Here is a 19,656-nt window from a genome sequence, read left to right as displayed (position 1 = left end):
CGTCTGCTTAACCTCCGCTAGAGACTAAAATTATGGGGGATCCCACGCCATTTTTTTTTACAATAAATCCTTTATTTTAACACTAAATGACATTTGAGGACTTAATAAAGATGCAGTCCCTAAATTAATATTTATTTTTTAATAAATTTTTCCCAAAACTTTTGACGTGGGCTTCGCCATATTTTTGTATGCCAGCCAGGTACAGCATCCAGCTTCTATGAACGCGCCATTTTCCGGGGCGGCCGCGGACTGCAATTTTCAGCAGGGGGGGGGGGCAGAAAGCTTGGGCCTCCCTGCGCTGCAGATTCCATCCCCCAGCTGCCTAGTTGTACCTGGCTGGACACAAAAATAGGGAGAAGCTCCACGTTTTTTTTTTTTTAATTATTTCATGAAATTCATGGAATAATTAGGGAAAAAAGGGCTTCCCTATATTGTTGTGTCTGGCCAGGTACAAATAGGCAGCTGGTGGTTGGGGGCAGCCCGTTCCTGCCTGCTGTACCTGGCTGGACACAAATATAGTGTGAAGCCCCACGTCAATTTTTTTTTAATTATTTCAGGAAATTCATGAAATAATTAAAAAAAAATTATGTGGGGCTTCGCCCTATATTTGTGTCCAGTCAGGTACAGCAGGCAGGAACGGGCTGCCCCCAACCACCAGCTGCCTATTTGTACCTGGCCGGACACAACAATATAGGGAAGCCCTTTTTTTTTAAATTATTTCATGAAATAATTAAAAAAAAATTGACGTGGGGCTTCGCACTATATTTGTGTCGAGCCAGGTACAGCAATCAGGAACGGGCTGCCCCCAACCACCAGCTGCCTATTTGTACCTTGCCGGACACAACAATATAGGGAAGCCCTTTTTTTCTTAATTATTCCATGAATTTCATGAATTTAAAAAAAAAAATGTGTGGCGCTTCGCCCTATTTTTGTGTCCAGCCAGGTACAACTAGGCAGCTGGGGGCTGGAATCTGCAGCGCAGGGAGACCCAAGCTTTCTGGGCCCCACCCGCTGCAAATTGCAGTCCGCAGCCGCCCCGGAAAATGGCGCGTTCATAGAAGCGCCATCTTCTGGCGCTGTACCCAACTCATCCAGGGCCCTGGTGCGGTGGCTCACTGGGTAATAAAGGGGTTAAGACCAGCTTGGCATTATCAGCTGGCCCTAAGCCCGAAATTCATGGGGTCACGCCAATATTAGACATGACCGCCATGAATTTCTAGTAAAGTATTTAAAAAAAACACAAACACCCAGAAAAAAGTCCTTTAATTGAAATAAAGACACAATTCTTTATTGTTCTAAATTAAACCATACTTACAGTCACGCCCATTCCAGCTGAAGCCAACGATTTCCTGCAATAAAAGTAAAATAATAAAGCAACCTCATCCTTACCTTTCCATGGTTCCCAGGACAGCTTCAGCTCTGCTACATCGAGATGACAGGCTGGACCGCAGCAGAACGCTGCCATCCAGCCTGTCATCCCGCAGACACTGAGAAGCGCAGGCATGCTTGCGCTCCTCAGTGTCTCGCTGTGACGGCATCCAGATGAGCCGAGGTCATGTCCAATGAACTCAGCTCACCTCAAGCACGTCACTGACAGCATGGGAAAATTCTCCTGCACTCAGCGCTTCAGCGTGAGAATTCTCCCACGCTGTCAGTGACGTGCATGAGGTGCGCCGAGTTCATTGGACATGACCTCACCTCATGCACGTCACTGACAGCGTGGGAAAATTCTCACGCTGAAGCGCTGAGTGCAGGAGAATTCTCCCACGCTGTCAGTGACGTACATGAGGTGAGCCGAGTTCATTGTCGGCTCATCTGGATGCCGTCACAGCCAGACACTGAGGAGTGGAAGTATGCCTGCGCTTCTCAGTGTCTGCGGGATGACAGGCTGGATGGCAGCGTTCTGCTGCGGTCCAGCCTGTCATCTCGATGTAGCAGAGCTGGAGCCGTCGTGGGTGCCAGGGAAAGGTAAGGATGAGGTTGGTTTATTATTTTTCTTTTATTGCAGGAGATCGTTGGCTTCAGCTGGAATGGGCGTGATGGTAAGTATGGTTTAATTTAGAGCAATAAAGAATTGTGTGTTTATTTCAATTAAAGGACTTTTTTCTGGGTGTTTGTGTTTTTTTTAAATACTTTACTAGAAATTCATGGTGGTCATGTCTAATATTGGCGTGACCCCATGAATTTCGGGCTTAGGGCCAGCTGATAATGCCAAGCTGGCCTTAACCCCTTTATTACCCAGTGAGCCACCGCACCAGGGCCCTGGATGAGTTGGGTACAGCGCCAGAAGATGGCGCTTCTATGAACGCGCCATTTTCCGGGGCGGCTGCGGACTGCAATTTGCAGCGGGTGGGGCCCAGAAAGCTTGGGCCTCCCTGCGCTGCAGATTCCAGCCCCCAGCTGCCTAGTTGTACCTGGCTGGACACAAAAATAGGGCGAAGCTCCACGTTTTTTTTTTTTAAATTCATGAAATTCATGGAATAATTAAGAAAAAAAGGGCTTCCCTATATTGTTGTGTCCGGCTAGGTACAAATAGGCAGCTGGTGGTTGGGGGCAGCCCGTTCCTGCCTGCTGTACCTGACTGGACACAAATATAGGGCGAAGCCCCACATCAATTTTTTTTAATTATTTCATGAATTTCCTGAAATGATTTAAAAAAAATTGACGTGGGGCTTCGCACTATATTTGTGTCCAGCCAGGTACAGCACGCAGGAACGGGCTGCCCCCAACCACCAGCTGCCTATTTGTACCTGGTTGGACACAACAATATAGGGAAGCCCTTTTTTTCTTAATTATTTCATGAATTTCATGAAATAATTAAAAAAAAAAAATACGTGAAGCTTCTCCCTATTTTTGTGTCCAGCCAGGTACAACTAGGCAGCTGGGGGATGGAATCTGCAGCGCAGGGAGGCCCAAGCTTTCTGCCCCCCCCCCCCCCCCCGCTGAAAATTGCAGTCCGCAGCCACCCCGGAAAATGGCGCGTTCATAGAAGCTGGATGCTGTACCTGGCTGGCATACAAAAATATGGCGAAGCCCACATCAAAAGTTTTGGGAAAAATTAATTAAAAAATAAATAATAATTTAGGGACTGCATCTTTATTAACTCCTCAAATGTCATTTAGTGTTAAAATAAAGGATTTATTTTAAAAAAAATTGACGTGGGGCTTCGCCCTATATTTGTGTCCAGCCAGGTACAGCAGGCAGGAACAGGCTGCCCCCAACCACCAGCTGCCTATTTGTACCTGGCCGGACACAACAATATAGGGAAGCCCTTTTTTAAAAAAATTATTTCATGAAATAATTAAAAAAAAATTGACGTGGGGCTTCGCACTATATTTGTGTCCAGCCAGGTACAGCAGGCAGGAATGGGCTGCCCCCAACCACCAGCTGCCTATTTGTACCTGGTTGGACACAACAATATAGGGAAGCCCTTTTTTTCTTAATTATTCCATGAATTTCATGAAATAATTTAAAAAAAAAATGCGTGGGGCTTCGCCCTATTTTTGTGCCCAGCCAGATACAACTAGGCAGCTGGGGGCTGGAATCCGCAGCGCAGGGAGACCCAAGCTTTCTGGGCCACCCCCGCTGCAAATTGCAGTCCGCAGCCGCCCCAGAAAATGGCGCGTTCATTGAAGCGCCATCTTCTGGCGCTGTACCCAACTCATCCAGGGCCCTGGTGCGGTGGCTCACTGGGTAATAAAGGGGTTAAGGCCAGCTTGGCATTATCAGCTGGCCCTAAGCCCAAAATTCATGGGGTCACGCCAATATTAGACATGACCACCATGAATTTCTAGTAAAGTATTTAAAAAAACACAACACCCAGAAAAAAGTCCTTTAATTGAAATAAACACACAATTCTTTATTGTTCTAAATTAAACCATACTTACCGTCACGCCCATTCCAGCTGAAGCCAACGATCTCCTGCAATAAAAGTAAAATAATAAAGCAACATCATCCTTACCTTTCCATGGCTCCCACGACAGCTTCAGCTCTGCTACATCGAGATGACAGGCTGGACCGCAGCAGAACGCTGCCATCCATCCTGTCATCCCGCAGACACTGAGAAGCGCAGGCATACTTCCACTCCTCAGTGTCTGGCTGTGACGGCATCCAGATGAGCCGAGGTCATGTCCAATGAACTCAGCTCACCTCATGTACGTCACTGACAGCGTGGGAAAATTCTCCTGCACTCAGCACTTCAGCGTGAGAATTTTCCCACACTGTCAGTGACGTGCATGAGGTGAGCTGAGTTCATTGGACATGACCTCACCTCATGTATGTCACTGACAGCGTGGGAGAATTCTCACGCTGAAGCGCTGAGTGCAGGAGAACTTTCCCACGCTGTCAGTGACGTGCATGAGGTGAGCTGAGTTCATTGGACATGAACTCGGCTCATCTGGATGACGTCACAGAGAGACACTGAGGAGCGCAAGCATGCCTGCGCTTCTCAGTGTCTGCGGGATGACAGGCTGGATGGCAGCTTTCTGCTGCGGTCCAGCCTGTCATCTCGATGTAGCAGAGCTGGAGCTGTCCTGGGAACCATCGAAAGGTAAGGATGAGGTTGCTTTATTATTTTTCTTTTATTGCAGGAGATCGTTGGCTTCAGCTGGAATGGGTGTGATGGTAAGTATGGTTTAATTTAGAACAATAAAGAATTGTGTCTTTATTTCAATTAAAGGACTTTACTCTGGGTGTTTGTGTTTTCTTTTAACTTTGACTATGCGGTTAGTAATGGGGGTGTCTTATAGACGCCTCTCCATTACTAACCTGGGCTTGATGTCAGCTGGCATTATAAGCTGACATCAACCCCAACCCTATTACCCCCTGCCACCGCACCAGGGCAGCGTGGAAGAGCGAGGCTAAGTGCCAGAATTGGCGCATCCTATGGATGCGCCATTTCTGGGGCGGCTGACGGCTGGTGTTTCTAGCCTGGGAGGGGGCCAATATTCATGGCACCCTTCCTGGGCTATTAATATCAGCCCCCAGCTGTCTGCCTAGCCTGTGCTAGCTATTAAATTAGGGGGGACCCCACGTTATTTTTTTGGGGGGGTTCCCCCATTTTAATAGCTAGTAAAGGCTAGGTATTCAGCTGGGGGCTGATATTAGTAGCCTGGGAAGCTCCGTGGGTATTACCCCCTTCCCAGGCTTCAAACATTTGCCCCAGCTCTCTGCTTAACCTCCGCTAGAGCCTAAAATTAAGGGGAACCCCACGCCAATTTTTTTTTAAATAAATCCTTTATTTTAACACTAAATGACAAGTACAGTAATCAACACTGTCACTGTACTTCATATATATGTGACTGACATGTTTCTATCTATCTAATCTATGTGTGATTCTCTATTCTTTCTGTTCTAAATTGTCGGGTACAGATGCTGAATTGCCGGCCGGCTTTCTTAAAGAGACGGTGCATGAAAACACTATTATTTTTTTAAATAAATCCATTACACTAAATGACAAGTACAGTAAGCAACACTGTCACTGTACTTCATATATATGTGACTGACATGTTTCTATCTATCTAATCTATGTGTGAAGCTCTATTCTTTCTGTTATAAATTGTCGGGTACCGCTGCTGAATTGCCGGCCGGCTTTTTTAAAGAGACGGTGCACGAAAACACTAATATTTTTTTTAATAAATCCTTTACACTAAATGACAAGTACAGTAAGCAACACTGTCACTGTACTTCATATATATGTGACTGACATGTTTCTATCTATCTAATCTATGTGTGATTCTCTATTCTGTCTGTTATAAATTGTCGGGTACCGCTGCTGAATTGCCGGCCGGCTTTTTTAAAGAGACGGTGCACGAAAACACTAATATTTTTTTTAATAAATCCTTTACACTAAATGACAAGTACAGTAAGCAACACTGTCACTGTACTTCATATATATGTGACTGACATGTTTCTATCTATCTAATCTATGTGTGAAGCTCTATTCTTTCTGTTGTAAATTGTCGGGTACCGGTGTATGCCGCTGATGAATTGCCGGCTTTTCATGTCATTCTACATTATTCTTAGTTGTTTTACTTCATGTAGAATTAACCTACAAGGAAAGAAAGGGTTTATTTTCATTCCGATATTTGTGTCCCTTTGACTTGCATTGGTTTCCGGTATCGGAATCGGCGATATCCGATACTTTTTGGGTATCGGCCCGATCCAATCCGATACGATATTTCCTGATATCGAAAGGTATCGCTCAACACTAACTGTAAGTGTAAAATTGTCTTCATTTCTAAACACTTTAGTGTTGTACAATTCCTCTTTCATGGATTTTATTTCTTTAGGCACTTCTCGCCTTATCTTGTTCAGTGTTCCCACGATGGTTGTTCCTTTGCTTTTTAGCTGTTTAGCTAATTTTACTGAAGTAAAATAATTATCGGTTGTAACATTGCGACCTTATTTCAAAAACGGGTCCAATAACTTCATTACCACATGGTCAGCTAAACGGTCCTCAGCACGGCGTGTGTCATCTTTGAATAGATAAGGGAAGCCATTTGCCAGATATTTGCTCCTCTTATCAACAGCTAGCCAATATTTGTGGCCATATTTATCTGGTTTGGAAGGCATGTACTGCGTGAATGGACACCTAGTTTTGCTTGGGAAAAGTTGCTCATCCACCATTATGTATGGGCCAGGTTTGTAACACGCAATACAATTTTCAATAAACCTGTCCCACACAGTAGAAAATAAAGCAAACTTGTCTGTTTGCAGTCTCTCCGATCGAGTAGATTTCTCATCCAATCTGAGAAACCTCATAATTTCAACAAAGCGGTCCCTAGACATTGTCGCTTTGCAAAACGGTATTCCCCAGTCATTACACCAAATACTGCTAATCGAGTGACGGTTCGTGCCAGATATTCCACGAGCATAGAATATCGCAATGAATGCATCTAGCTCCTCATCAGATAGAGTTTGTTCAGCATTACACAGTAATACAAGCAGGTAAAACACAAGGAAAATGTGAAAAGTTGACATGTAAATTGAACTACATCTATATGAACATCAGGGTAAATAAGACAGAGTGAAAAAATTATGCACAAAACTTTATAGCAACATTTAGTGACAAAAGGACCTCAAAATATAGTAGGGAGTCAAAATGACTCCCTTCAGTAGTTCTTGGTAAATTTTGAAAAAAACGCGCAAATTTTTCACCAAAATTATTTATTCTCACAAAATCTTTTTTCACATCATATTTGAGGAAAAGTCACCGAGTTTCAAGCCGGAATTCTGAAAAATGTAGTCACAGAAGAGAAATAAAAAACGAAAGGAGTCAAAATGACTCCATCAGTAGTTCTAGTGTTAATGTCTTTAGGGCCAATTCGTATGGTCATATTACAAATCAGTGTTGTATAGATCCTTAAAGGAGTATTCTGGGAATAAGACCAAGTTCCCACAATGAGCTTCTTGTGTGTTTTTGACTTTGCACATTTTCACTGAACAAAAAACCTCAGCATATTCAGTTCCAACAAAGTGAATGGGATGTATAGAAATCTCATGCCCACTTTGCTTTTTCTTTTTTTTTTTACGCAGCGTAAACGGACCTGTAGTGCATGTTTCAAATCTGTAACATGTCAGCTTCTCTTGCAAGTACGCTGAATTTTCTGTGCGGATTTTCCCCAAAGAATTGCATTACATGCAGAAAATCTGCAGTTAAAAAATGCATATAAGTTTCTAGTGCATTTCTGCAGCAGAAACAGGCTAAAAATGCATGTAATGCACACAGAACTGTATCAATGAAGTTTTGTCAAAGAAAGATACCAGAAAGTATAAAAAACAAAGCACCTTAATTTAAAACATGACACATCAAAAAGAAACCAAAAATGCAGTGTCAAAAACATAATAAGAATGTGTGTAAAAACAATACGCTCAAAAAACACAACGAAAAAAATGCAAGTAACCTAATTTAGCTAATATGTTTAGAATTGCTGCAGAAAATCTGCAACATTAAAAACTCACAAAATATTCATCATAGGAACTTAGCCTTAAAGGGGTGTTTTCAAGTTTAAAATTTATCCCCTGAGGGACAGGGGATAACTTTCAGATATCTGGAGATCTGACCGCCATGGTCCCCACGGATCCCAAGAACTGCGGCCCTGAAGAGCCTTAGCTAAATGGAGCGGAGGTCGACCATGTTCACTACTGCTCCATTAATTCATAATGGGAGCACCGGAGATTGCCAAGTCAATGCTTGGTTGATCTTTGGCGCTCCTATTAGAATGAATGGAGAGGCCTCCACTCCATTCTGCCAGGGCTCTTCGGATCGGAGCAAGTGACAGATTTTGGGCCTCTCAGGATTGGAAAGTTATCCTCTATTCATTGTTTATTAGATAACTTTTAAACTTGAGAACACTCCTTTAATGTCCCCATTCTCATCAATTTCCACTAGGTTAAAATAATAAACTACAGTGTTACCCTCCCTAAATCCAGTGCTATGTCTCCATCATTGCCATAGTCTTTGTAGGCAGGCTGCGGTAATGAAGTCATGAGTAGAGTTCATGTGACCGCTAGACTCAGCAACACTTTCAATGTACGCATTATGGCCAACAGTAGTCATGAAACAAAAACCTAAAGAGATGAACTGGAATACAAGTTGGTATACATGCAGCATGTAGGCATATGTTCACACTGGCCAATAAACTGACAAAACTCAATATAAAAACAAAATAGGCAAATACCTTGCAGTAAATAAATAGCAATAGTGCATGAAAATAATATAGGGTACATAGTTAACATAATTTTGATAAAAAAGAAAGTAAAAGCCATCCCACCATGACAAGGTGACCGTATTTCGGACGGTCCTAACCTCTAGTATTAAAATCTTACCATTTGTCAAGTGACATACACGTGAATAAGGTCTGAGAAGTACTGAGACCCGACTAATGGACACCCATTGCAGGGGAACTTAATGAATTTAATTTCCAGCTCAAAGAAAAGGGAAGCCACACCCTTATTTGCACAAAGTGCAAAAACCTGAAACAAAAACCTAAAGAGATGAACTGGAATGTAAGTTGGTGTTCATACATCATAAAGGAAGATAAAAACAAAATGAACAAATACTCTGCAAACAACATATATTCCTGTTCATTTCTTTATGTTTTTGTTTCAGGTTTTTTGCAAATTCATGTAGTTCCCCTTGACTGGGTGTCCATTAGCCGGGTCTCAGCCCTTCTCAGCCCTCATTCACATGTACGTCACTTAATAAATGGTAAGGTTTTAATACTAGGAGGTTAGCATTGTCCTGAATAGGGTCACCTTGACGTGGTGGGATGGCTTTTACATTTTTTTTAAATCAAAATAATTTTAACCAAGTACCCTATATTTTTTTCATGCACTATTGCTATTTATTTTTGTACTGTGAGGTATTTGCTTATTTTGTTTTTATTTTGGGTTTTCGCAGTAGAGATAAAGCAGAACTGGACTTTCGGAGGGTGAATAACACCTGAGTTTATTATTTTAACCTAACAAAAGCTGAGGAGGAGAGAAAAATTATTCCTGGACAATCCCTTTATCATAGTGCCCATAGAGGGTTATGGGCCTATTTTGTACCTCCAATATGCATTTTATTTAATTTTATACTGAGATACAGTTTTTTCTAACTGATTTATATGCTGTGTTATGAATTTATTTAGCATCTTCCAGAGAAACACAAAAGCTGACCACACACTTAACATTAGGATTGGCTACAATACAATCAATCCTACAACAGATTGTTTTTTATAGGAATGATCTGAAGTGTAAAAATACAATGAGTATGTGCAAATGAGGAATGATCATGCCATCATCGCTGTTTTTCAGCAAAAAATTTACAAATCTAATTTGGGAGATGTCAGTCCAGCAGGCAGCAGTTGGCCATTGCCTTTTGCAAATTATACATTTTTAACCCCTTAACGACCGCCGTAACGCATTTTTATGGAGGTCATTAAGGTTACTTATTCCACAGCGCCATTACAAAGCGGCGCTGCGGACTAAGTGTATAGCGGTGGCGATTTCTGCGAATGTTTGCCGTCTGAGACAGTTGACACCCTGCAGTATCGGCCCCGGCCGGTCTCGATGCTGATCGGGGCCGATTAACCCCTTAAATACCCCTGTCAATCATGACAGCAGTATGTAAGTGCTGACAAGGGGGTCTTGCAACCCCCTTAGTAACAATCAGACCCTCGCAATGAGAATCGCAGGTCCCGATGGTTACCATGGTACCCTGAGATCCTGTGATGATCCCAGGGTACAGTGGGCTGGATCTCACAGGCAGAGTCAATGAGTTCAGTGACTCACTGACAGGTCTCATACACTGCAGTACAGAGGTACTGCAGTGTATGAGATCAGTGATCAAAGTAAAAATCACACATGTCCCACAGTGGGACTTGGTGAAAAAGTATAATAAAATATGTAAAAAAGTAAAAAAAAAAAAAAAACACAGAAAAAGTGCACGCAAATCATTAAAATCTGTTTCGCCGCTCAAAACACAGCATTTGTGATAAAACAAAAATAAACAAAAAAAAGTACACATTATTGGTATTGCTGAGTCCGGAATGACCCGCTCTATAAAACTGTCATGTTATTTAGTCCATTTGGCGAATGCCGTAAAAAAAAAATGCCAAAAATGACACTTTTTCATCACACTGACTGATAAAAAAGTGAATAAAAAGCGATTAAAAAGTCGTACGTAAGAAACAAGTTAGATAACTAAAAACTCCAAACCATCCCGCAAAAAACAAGCCATAATATGGCTCATTTGGCAAAAAATAAAAACGTTACAGCTCTCAGAATATAACGATGCAAAGTCAAGTTCTTTTTTGTAAAATAATGTTTTTAGTCTGTAAAAATAGCAAAGCATAAAAAAAAAATAAAATTGGTAGTGCTGTAATCTTTCCGACCCGATGAATAAATTGGTCTTATGACTTTTACCGCACGGCGAACAGCGCAAAAAATAAAAACAAAGACTGATTTGCTGGTTTTTGTTCATTCTGTGTCTGAAAAATCTGAATAAAAATCAGAAATTACTATGTGCCCCCAAATGGTACCAAAAAATCTGCAGCCCACCCTGCAAAAAATAAGCCATCATGCAGCGCTGTTCACCAAAAAATAGAAAAGTTACAGCTCTCAGAATATGGCAACAAAAATAACTACTTTTTATAAAAAACAAACATTTTTACTGTGTGATAGCAACAAAACTTAAAAAAAAAACATATAAATCTGGTTTCGCTATAATCGCACCGACCCGAAGAATAAATCTGCCTAATCACTTATACCGCACGGTTAACTGCGCATAAATAAAAATAAGAACTATTCTGGTACTGCTGTATATTTCTTCATTCTGCCTCCCAAAAAATTGGAATAAGGTTCGGCTGATGTTTATCTTGCGCTCTCCGCTGAGCGCTTTTGTTGGGGTTTCCGTGTAAATTCACCAAAACCGCAATTCAGACAAAAACCCAGATGGAGCCACTCACTTATGAGGCCGATGGAGTCCCTTTGATGGTACGCTGCCGGAACAGAGACCAGTCCATTTTAGGCTTTTTTTTTTATCGCACTAGTGTGGACAACCACAGATCTGTGCACGCCTAAATAGATGGAGACCACCGAAGCAGATGTCAAACGGACTCCAAAGTGTCTTCATCTGCCTCTTTGTGGTGGGTGGTTCCGTTCGGGCTTTCATCTGAATCGTATTTTTGTGGGATTTACACGGAAAACCCGTCGTAAGTGCTCAGCGTAGACTGGCGATCCAGTCTTATTCTGGACGTAATTGAAAATTATGTAACCCAAAATGTTACCAATAAAACCCCTAATTTATCCCACACAAAACCAGCCCCCTCTCAGGTCCGTCATCTGTCACTGAAACTATAGGGGGTCCCACATTACTGGTAGAACAAAGTCTCTGTAAAAGCGGCATGGCTACCGCCCCCTCAAATTAAATCCAGTGAATTCTGCGCTCCCAAATTCCCCCTCCTTCTGAGCTCCACTGTGCCTAAGTAAGCAGTAAGCAGTCATATGTTTGGCCTTATTGTAGTGGGGAAAGCACTTAATTTAATGGGTGTGTGTCATCAAGAGAAATGTATAGGGGCGCTATACTTTATGGGGGCAAAATGTATGGGCACTAAACTGGCTTATTTGGAAATCTCCAGAATAAAGCCTGGCATGGATGTTACATAATAGTCACTGCAAAAGTAGATGAATTCATTGAGATGTGTAAATTCTACAATGGGGTCACTTTTGGGGTTTTTCTGCTGTTCTGGCACCTTAGGGGCTCCGCAAATGTCACCCACAAACTATTTTACCAAAATCTATCCTCCAAAAGCCAAATAGTGCTCCTTTCTTCTCAGCCCTGACGTGTGGCCTAACAGTAATTTCTGTTGACATCATCGCGTTCGGGAGAAATAGCATAACAAATTATGGGGTCCGTTTTCTTCAATTATCCATTGCAAAAATTACAAATTTGGGGCTAAAGCTACATTTTCGTAAAAAAAAATGAAAATTTTCAGTAAGACCACCTAATGTTATCAAATTCTTTGTAGTACCTGTGGGTTCAAAATGCTCACTATGCCCCTGGATAAAATCCTTGAGGGTGTAGTTTCCAAAATGGGGTAACTTGTCAGAGTTTTATACTGTTTAGGCACATCAGGGGCTCTCCAAACGTAACATGACACCCGCAGACCATTCCATCAAAGTCTGCGTTCCAAGCGTCACTCCTTCCCTTCCAAGCTCTGCTGTGCGCCCAAACAATAGTTTTCCCCTACATATAGGGTATGTCCATACTCAGAAGCAATTGGAAAACAAATTTTGGGGCCCATTTTCTCCTGTTACCCTTGTGAAAATAAAAAATTGGGGCTAAAAGTACATTTTTGTGGAAAAAAATTTGATTACTTAATTTCACGGCTCTACGTTATAAACTTCTGTGAAGCACCTGGCGGTTCAACGTGCTCATCACACATCTTGATAAGTTCCCTGAGGGGTCTAGTTTCCAAAATGGGGTCACTTGTGGGGGGTTTCCACTGTTTAGGCACATTTGGGGCTCCCCAAACACGACATGGTGTCCGCTAATTATACAAGCAAATTTTACTTTCAAACAGTCAAATAGAGCTAGTCCCTTCCAAACCCTGCCGTACATCCGAATAGTGGTTTTCCCTCACATACAAGGAATCGGCATGCTCAAGAGAAATTGCACAACAAATTTTGTGGTCCATATTCTGTCGTTACCCTTGTGAAAATGAAAAAATTGGGTCTGAAGTAAACATTTTGTTAAAAATAGTTAAATGTTCATTTTTTCCTTCCACGTTTCTTCAGTTCCTGTGAAGCACGTGAAGGGTTAATAAACTTCTTGAATGTGGTTTTGAGCACCTTGAGGGTGCAGTTTTTAGAATAGTATTTTCTGTATATAGATTCCTCAAAGTCACTTCAAATGTGATATGGTCCTTAAAAAAATGGTTTTGTAAATTTTGTTGGAAAAATGAGAAATCGCTGGTCAACTTTTAACCCTTATAATTTCTGAACAAAAAAAATGTTGGTTCAAAAATTGTGCTGATGTAAAGTAGACATGTGGGAAATGTTATTTATTAACTATTTTGTGTGACATATCTCTCTGATTTAAGGGCATGAAAATTCAAAATTTGAAAATTGCAAAACTTTCAAAATTTGCTCAAAATTTCTATTTTTCACAAGTAAATGCAAGTATTATCAAAGAAATTCTACCACTATCATGAAGTACAATATGTCACGAAAAAAGTCTCAGAGTCAGAATCAGTGGGATCCGATGAAGCGTTCCAGAGTTATTACCACATAAAATGACACTGGTCAGAATTGTAAAATTTGACCTGGTCATTAAGGACGTAATTGGCTCCATCCTTAAGGGGTTAAAGCTGGGGCACATGACCATAGATTTTCTTATGCAAGAGAATTGGACCCATGACAATGACACTCTGATCAAACTCTGATCAGAGTGTGAGCACAGCGCTATCCGATGTCATCCGTGCGCAGTCCGAAGTTTTCCTCCGAGTCATTGACTTGCCACGGCCGAGTGCAATCAAAATATTATATCAAATTCAGACATGTAGCGATTTTCTTTCCTCCGTCTGTTTGTGGAAAAAAATCGGATATGGCCCCATAGAATAACATTCGTCCGAGTACGATCCGATGTTGTGTTGGATAGCACTCAGACTGATAATATACTTATCTAGTCCTGCCTTAAATATAATAATCACCCCAAATTATCTAAATTGGCAATTTCATCCAACATTCACCTTTTTGGCCAGCTGTAGAGGTTGTCTTAGAATGCCATACTATTTTATGACGTGAATCAAAATCGACTATCACATAAATCCCACTTCTCCCCTTGGAAAAAAAATATATTACTACATTCTGAAGCCGTAATGCTAGATGGCTTGTTAGCAAAAGGCCAAAAGGCAAGCAAACTGAGGGTGTGAAACACAGCACTTGCACCTAGTTAGGGGCTACGGAGCAGGCAAAAAACAGATTGCAAGTTCAAGCCTCAGCAAATCTGTGCAGGCAATCAAGTCCTAATCAATAGCTCAGATGATCTCTTAAACCTGATAGAAATCCCACCTAAGACACCATAGATATCATAGAAACACCCTGCTACTATAAACAGAACCAGGATACAAAAAGTGAAAACCAGGCTTAAGTAAGGCAAGAGGTTGGATAATGGTGCGTTACACGCTGCATTGAACACGAAGCCACAGGTGTGATATTGTCTGTAAATGAAAATCAAAGAAATACAAAAACACAAATGTTACAAGAAAACTTTCCTACTGTGTAGATACCATTGTGCAAAATGAACTTTAAAAGGGTTGTCCACTATTGGGAGGCCTCTTCAAAACACTGCATTTTTATCTCCCCAGCAAGCAGTGTTTCTGTGATATCGGCACAGTGTTTCCCAGTGGTCACGTGACATTGTAATGTCATTGGCCGGGGTCACACGGCCGTTAATTTTCTCATGCAAATACTCTCTGATAAAACGTTGTCAGAGTTTGATCCGAGTGTCATCTTACTGTGCTCTGATTCTTTTGCATGAGAGACTCGCAGCACAGGTGAGGAAGAGACAGAGAAAGTAATTTCTCCATCTTCTCCATTGCTTGTGTCTGTGGTAATCGCACTGCACTTGGATGACACCCGAGTGCAGTCCGATGTTTCACGCGCACCCATAGACTTATACAGATGCATGTGAGCCTCGCAGCCACTCGCAAAATGCTCTGATTATTTTCTCATGCCAAATCGTCATGAGAAAATATTCGCAGATCTGCACTGCCTCATAGTATAACATTGGGCTGAGTGCTATCCGATAAAACATCTCATAACACCCGGCCGTGCTATATGCTAGTGTGATTGAGCCCTTATGAGTGATGTGGCCAATGTATCAGATTGGGCTATATTACTTTGGACTTGGATTTCCTTAAAAAAATGTTTTCCTTGTTTGGCGTCTACAGGCTTTTGTTGTTTCCCTGCACATTTATCTTTGATGGGTCTGTGGTCATACTCATAACTCAGCTGAGAGGAACTGAAAAAACAGATAAAAAAGTTAAACGATCAGAACAAGTCCACAGAGATGTTCTCATTAAGCCAATAGAAATTGCAACACACAGGCTATCGAAAACAAATTGTGCAAAATTTTTAATGAAAAACAATAGAATGAATGATTAAATGATTTTTAGCCCCAAATACAAGCGTATAAGTAAAAAAAAATATCCCCAGGGATGGACAACCACTTTAAGGGTTTTTGACTTATGATGAAGCTTTGCAAAGTTTGCTGCCCAGGATCTTTGCTTTTATACTAGAAATTTCCCTTGTCATTGTCCTAACAAATGACATAATGCCCCTCATGCCAATCGCACTTCACTTATTACAGCCACAATGTTGCTAATGCGAGCCACAATACTGTCAATTCCTCCTACACCAGCCGCAATGATAAAAGGGAAAATGTCCCCATGGCAGCCACAATGTACCTATGTCATCCGCAATGCCTCCTAGGTCTACCACAATGACCCCATGCAGCCACAATGCCCTCTTTGACAGCCTTTGTTGTTGAGACCAGTCTTTACCAATCTGCTGCAGGTTGACTTCTTTTCTGAATGTCTTGAGCCCATTTAACTTGTAAGGCTAAGGTTATGTTCCAACGATAAGTTTTTGGTGAGTTCCAGGATAATGGATGACATTTATATATCTCATGCCCACTGCCTTTTTTTTTTACACTGCCTAAACTGACCTTGCTTTAAATCTGCAATATGTCACTTTCTCTTGCAAGTACGCTGAGTTCTATGTGTGAATTTTACCCATAGAAATGCATTAGACGCGGAAAAACTTCAGGCAAGGAAAAAAATGTAAGTTTTTTGTGTTTGTTTCTGCTGTGGAAATGCACTAAAACATGTTTAATCCACACATATAATAATAATAATTTTTATTTTTATAGCGCCAACATAATCCGCAGCACTTTACAATTCTAGGGGGGGTTTGAACAGACAAAAAGACATTGCAGAATAAGAATAACTCAGATATTAATAGGAGTGAGGGCCCTGCTCGCAAGCTTACAGTCTATAAGGAAATAGAGGGGGACACAAAAGGTAAAATGTACATACAGTATATTGTATAATACAGACTTAATATACTAAATAGGGTAAGTACATAACACTACATGAACTGGTCACTTGGAAAAGTGCTTGACAATTCGGTCACACTATATAAATCCATGCAACCGGCATGGATTTATGTTGTGTGACCAAGTTACGATGCTGCTAATGCAGCATCAATAGTAAAAAAAAGAATAAAATGTTGAAAAATAAAAAAAAAACATTATACTCACCTTCTGATGGCCCCCGGTCTCCACTACGGTGCGTCCGGTGTCTTCGGCTGCTCACGGTGCTCTAAAAAGGACCTTCCATGACGTCATTTAGTCATGTGACAGGTCACTGTACCACCGACGTCAGCGGTCGCGTGACCTGTCACATGACTAAATGACGTTATGGAAGGTCCTTTTACACCACTGCGAGCAGCCGAAGAGCCAGCAGCACCACCGGGAGCAGACCGGGGGCCATCAGAAGGTAAGTATATGGTTTTTTTTTTATTTTAATTCTTTTTTAGCTACAGGTACTATGGTACCCGGGTCTGGAGGAGAGTCTCCTCTTCTCCAGACCCGGGTACCATCCGCGCATTGAATTGCATAATATCCGCATGTGTACGTGTAGTCATGCGGATGTTATGCGGTCCAATGCAAGTCAATGGCGGTGATTTAGTCGCGATTCCACAAAATTAATGGTTGTGCTGTGGATTTTTCCGCAATGATAATCCGCAGTGGAAATTTACGCAGCATGTGCACAGCGCATGCGGATTATCATTGGGAAACATGGCAGACAACTTAACAAGCATTTTTAATGCGTTTTCGCTGCGGAAATGCATTAAATCCGCATCGTGAGCACGCAGCCTAAGAGTTTTTTCCGAGTCAATGGTAAGAAAAGTTCTGATTCTAGAGATGTTTTTGAGGAATAGATGACACGAGCAAGAGAATGATTTGATGCGAGGAGTGAAGGAAAGATCTGAATCAAGTATGACCCCAAAACAGCAGGCATGTTGCTGGGAAATAATGGTGGAGCCACAAACGGAGATGGCAATATCGGGCATAGGTAGGTTAGTGGAGGGAGGAAATACCATTGGTTCATTTTTTGAGAGATTCAATGACTATATCAATAATTTTTTGGCAAATCGAAATATCAGGAAGTATTAAAAACAAATGCAGCTTTATTTAAAGCATGACACCAAAAAGACACAAAAACTGCAGCGTCAAAATGCGATATAAACACGTGAAGAAAAATCACACTCCAAAGTGCAATGAAAAACACACAAGTCATCAAATTTACCTAATAGGTGCAGAAATGCTGCAAAAATTCTGCAACATAAAACCTCACCAAATACTCCTCATACATTCTGAGCAGAGCGATATTCCTTCTGCTAGGCCATGGCATAGTTATATTGCCCAAAAGGCTTGCTATAGTTCAGGAAGGTCGCATCTGCACAAATAAATTGAAATATAAACTGACACTTTATTTGACCTATTTATCAACAGCAAACACCTCATGTTGCCTGTTTCCAGTGAGATGGGCATTTCATGTCATTACTTTCAACTGAGCACACATAGCTTCATTACTTACTGTGTAATGAAAACATTTCCTGATGAATATTGAAGGAGTAAAACTGCTGCACAATGGGGCAGGAAAATCAATTAGAAATAGCTCTCTGTACAAAGATGCATGTGTTATGTCTTATACCAGCTATATGCAGCCCTTAATTCTTTCTAATGTCTTTAACCTGTGCAACCTCCAGTGATTACTTTTCTTGATGTTTCTGAATATGTTTCCTTTAGACAGGAGACGTTCAGCTGAAGACACATATAAAAATACTTTGCATTGTCTATATTGGGGTATTTTTCAAGTGGTTCCCCTACATAAAGGGGACAATCCCATACCATTGAAGAATCTTAAAATACAAAGTTAAGCCTGGTCTTACCACAGGTAAAGGTGAGCGGATCATTTGAAATTTCTGGTCCGCCAGCTTTGCCTTACTTTCTAGATAAATTTGATTTGTGGCAAATAAATTTGTCATCAATCGCAGTACTGAAAAGCCTCTGACTGCTGAAAAAATAAGTGTATAACACTTTAACCTCTTAACCCACAGGCCATTTTCTGTTTTTTTCGTTTTCGTTTTTTCCTACCCTTCTTTCAAAAGCCTTAACTTTTTTTATTTTTCTGTCAATATAGCAGTATAAGAGCTTGTTTTTTGCTGGACGAGTTGCACTTTTTAATTATATCACTGATTTTAGTACATATAGTGTAATGGAAAACAGGGGAAAAAAGTGCAGTGAAATTGAAAAAAAAAGTGCAATTCCACAATTGTGTTTTGGGTTTTTTATCTATAATGTTCATTATATGGTAAAACTGACCTGGCAATATGATTCGCAAGGGCAGTAGGAGTACGCAGATACCAAAAGTGTATATATTTTTTTTTACTTAAGTGGTGAAAAAAAATTGGAACTTTGCATGAAATTTTTTTTTTTGCTTTTGACGTCATTTTCCGAGACTTGTAACATTTTAATTTTTCGGGATATGGGGCTGGGTGAAGGCTATTTTTTGTGCCCTAAGCTCATGTTGTTATTGATACCTTTTTTGGGGGTAGATACAATGATTTGATTGCCTGCTATTGCATTTTATTGGAATGTTGCAGCTGCCAAAAAAAACCACGTAATTCTGGTGTTTTTGATCTTTTTCACGTTACGCTATTTACCGATCGGAATAATTTATTTTATATTTTGATAGATTGGACATTTCTGATATACCAAATATGCATATTTTTTTTATTGTTTTATTTTCAAAGGGGCAAAAGGGAAGTGATTTGAACATTTTTTCTACTTTATTTAATAGTCCCCTTTAATAGTCCCTGTGATGGTCCGATTGCCTGTGCTATACATAGCAGTGCTCCAGCACTGCTATGTGTGATGACTCAGCGTCAATGAGGAAAATCTGGCCAGTTGTGCGGGGGTGAATTATTCTTAATTAAGCCAGACATACCATTTCTTTGTTTAGTAAGTCAGGGGACATGAGCCATTGTTTCATGTGAGACTGTCCAGTGCCCCTTTTTGTATGGTAATGTGCGGAATGA

Source organism: Phyllobates terribilis, unplaced genomic scaffold (assembly GCF_046119375.1).
Source record: "Phyllobates terribilis strain yellow unplaced genomic scaffold, ASM4611937v1 Scaffold_2__4_contigs__length_985480577, whole genome shotgun sequence".
Lineage (NCBI taxonomy): Eukaryota > Metazoa > Chordata > Amphibia > Anura > Dendrobatidae > Phyllobates > Phyllobates terribilis.
This window is presented reverse-complemented; position numbering follows the sequence as displayed.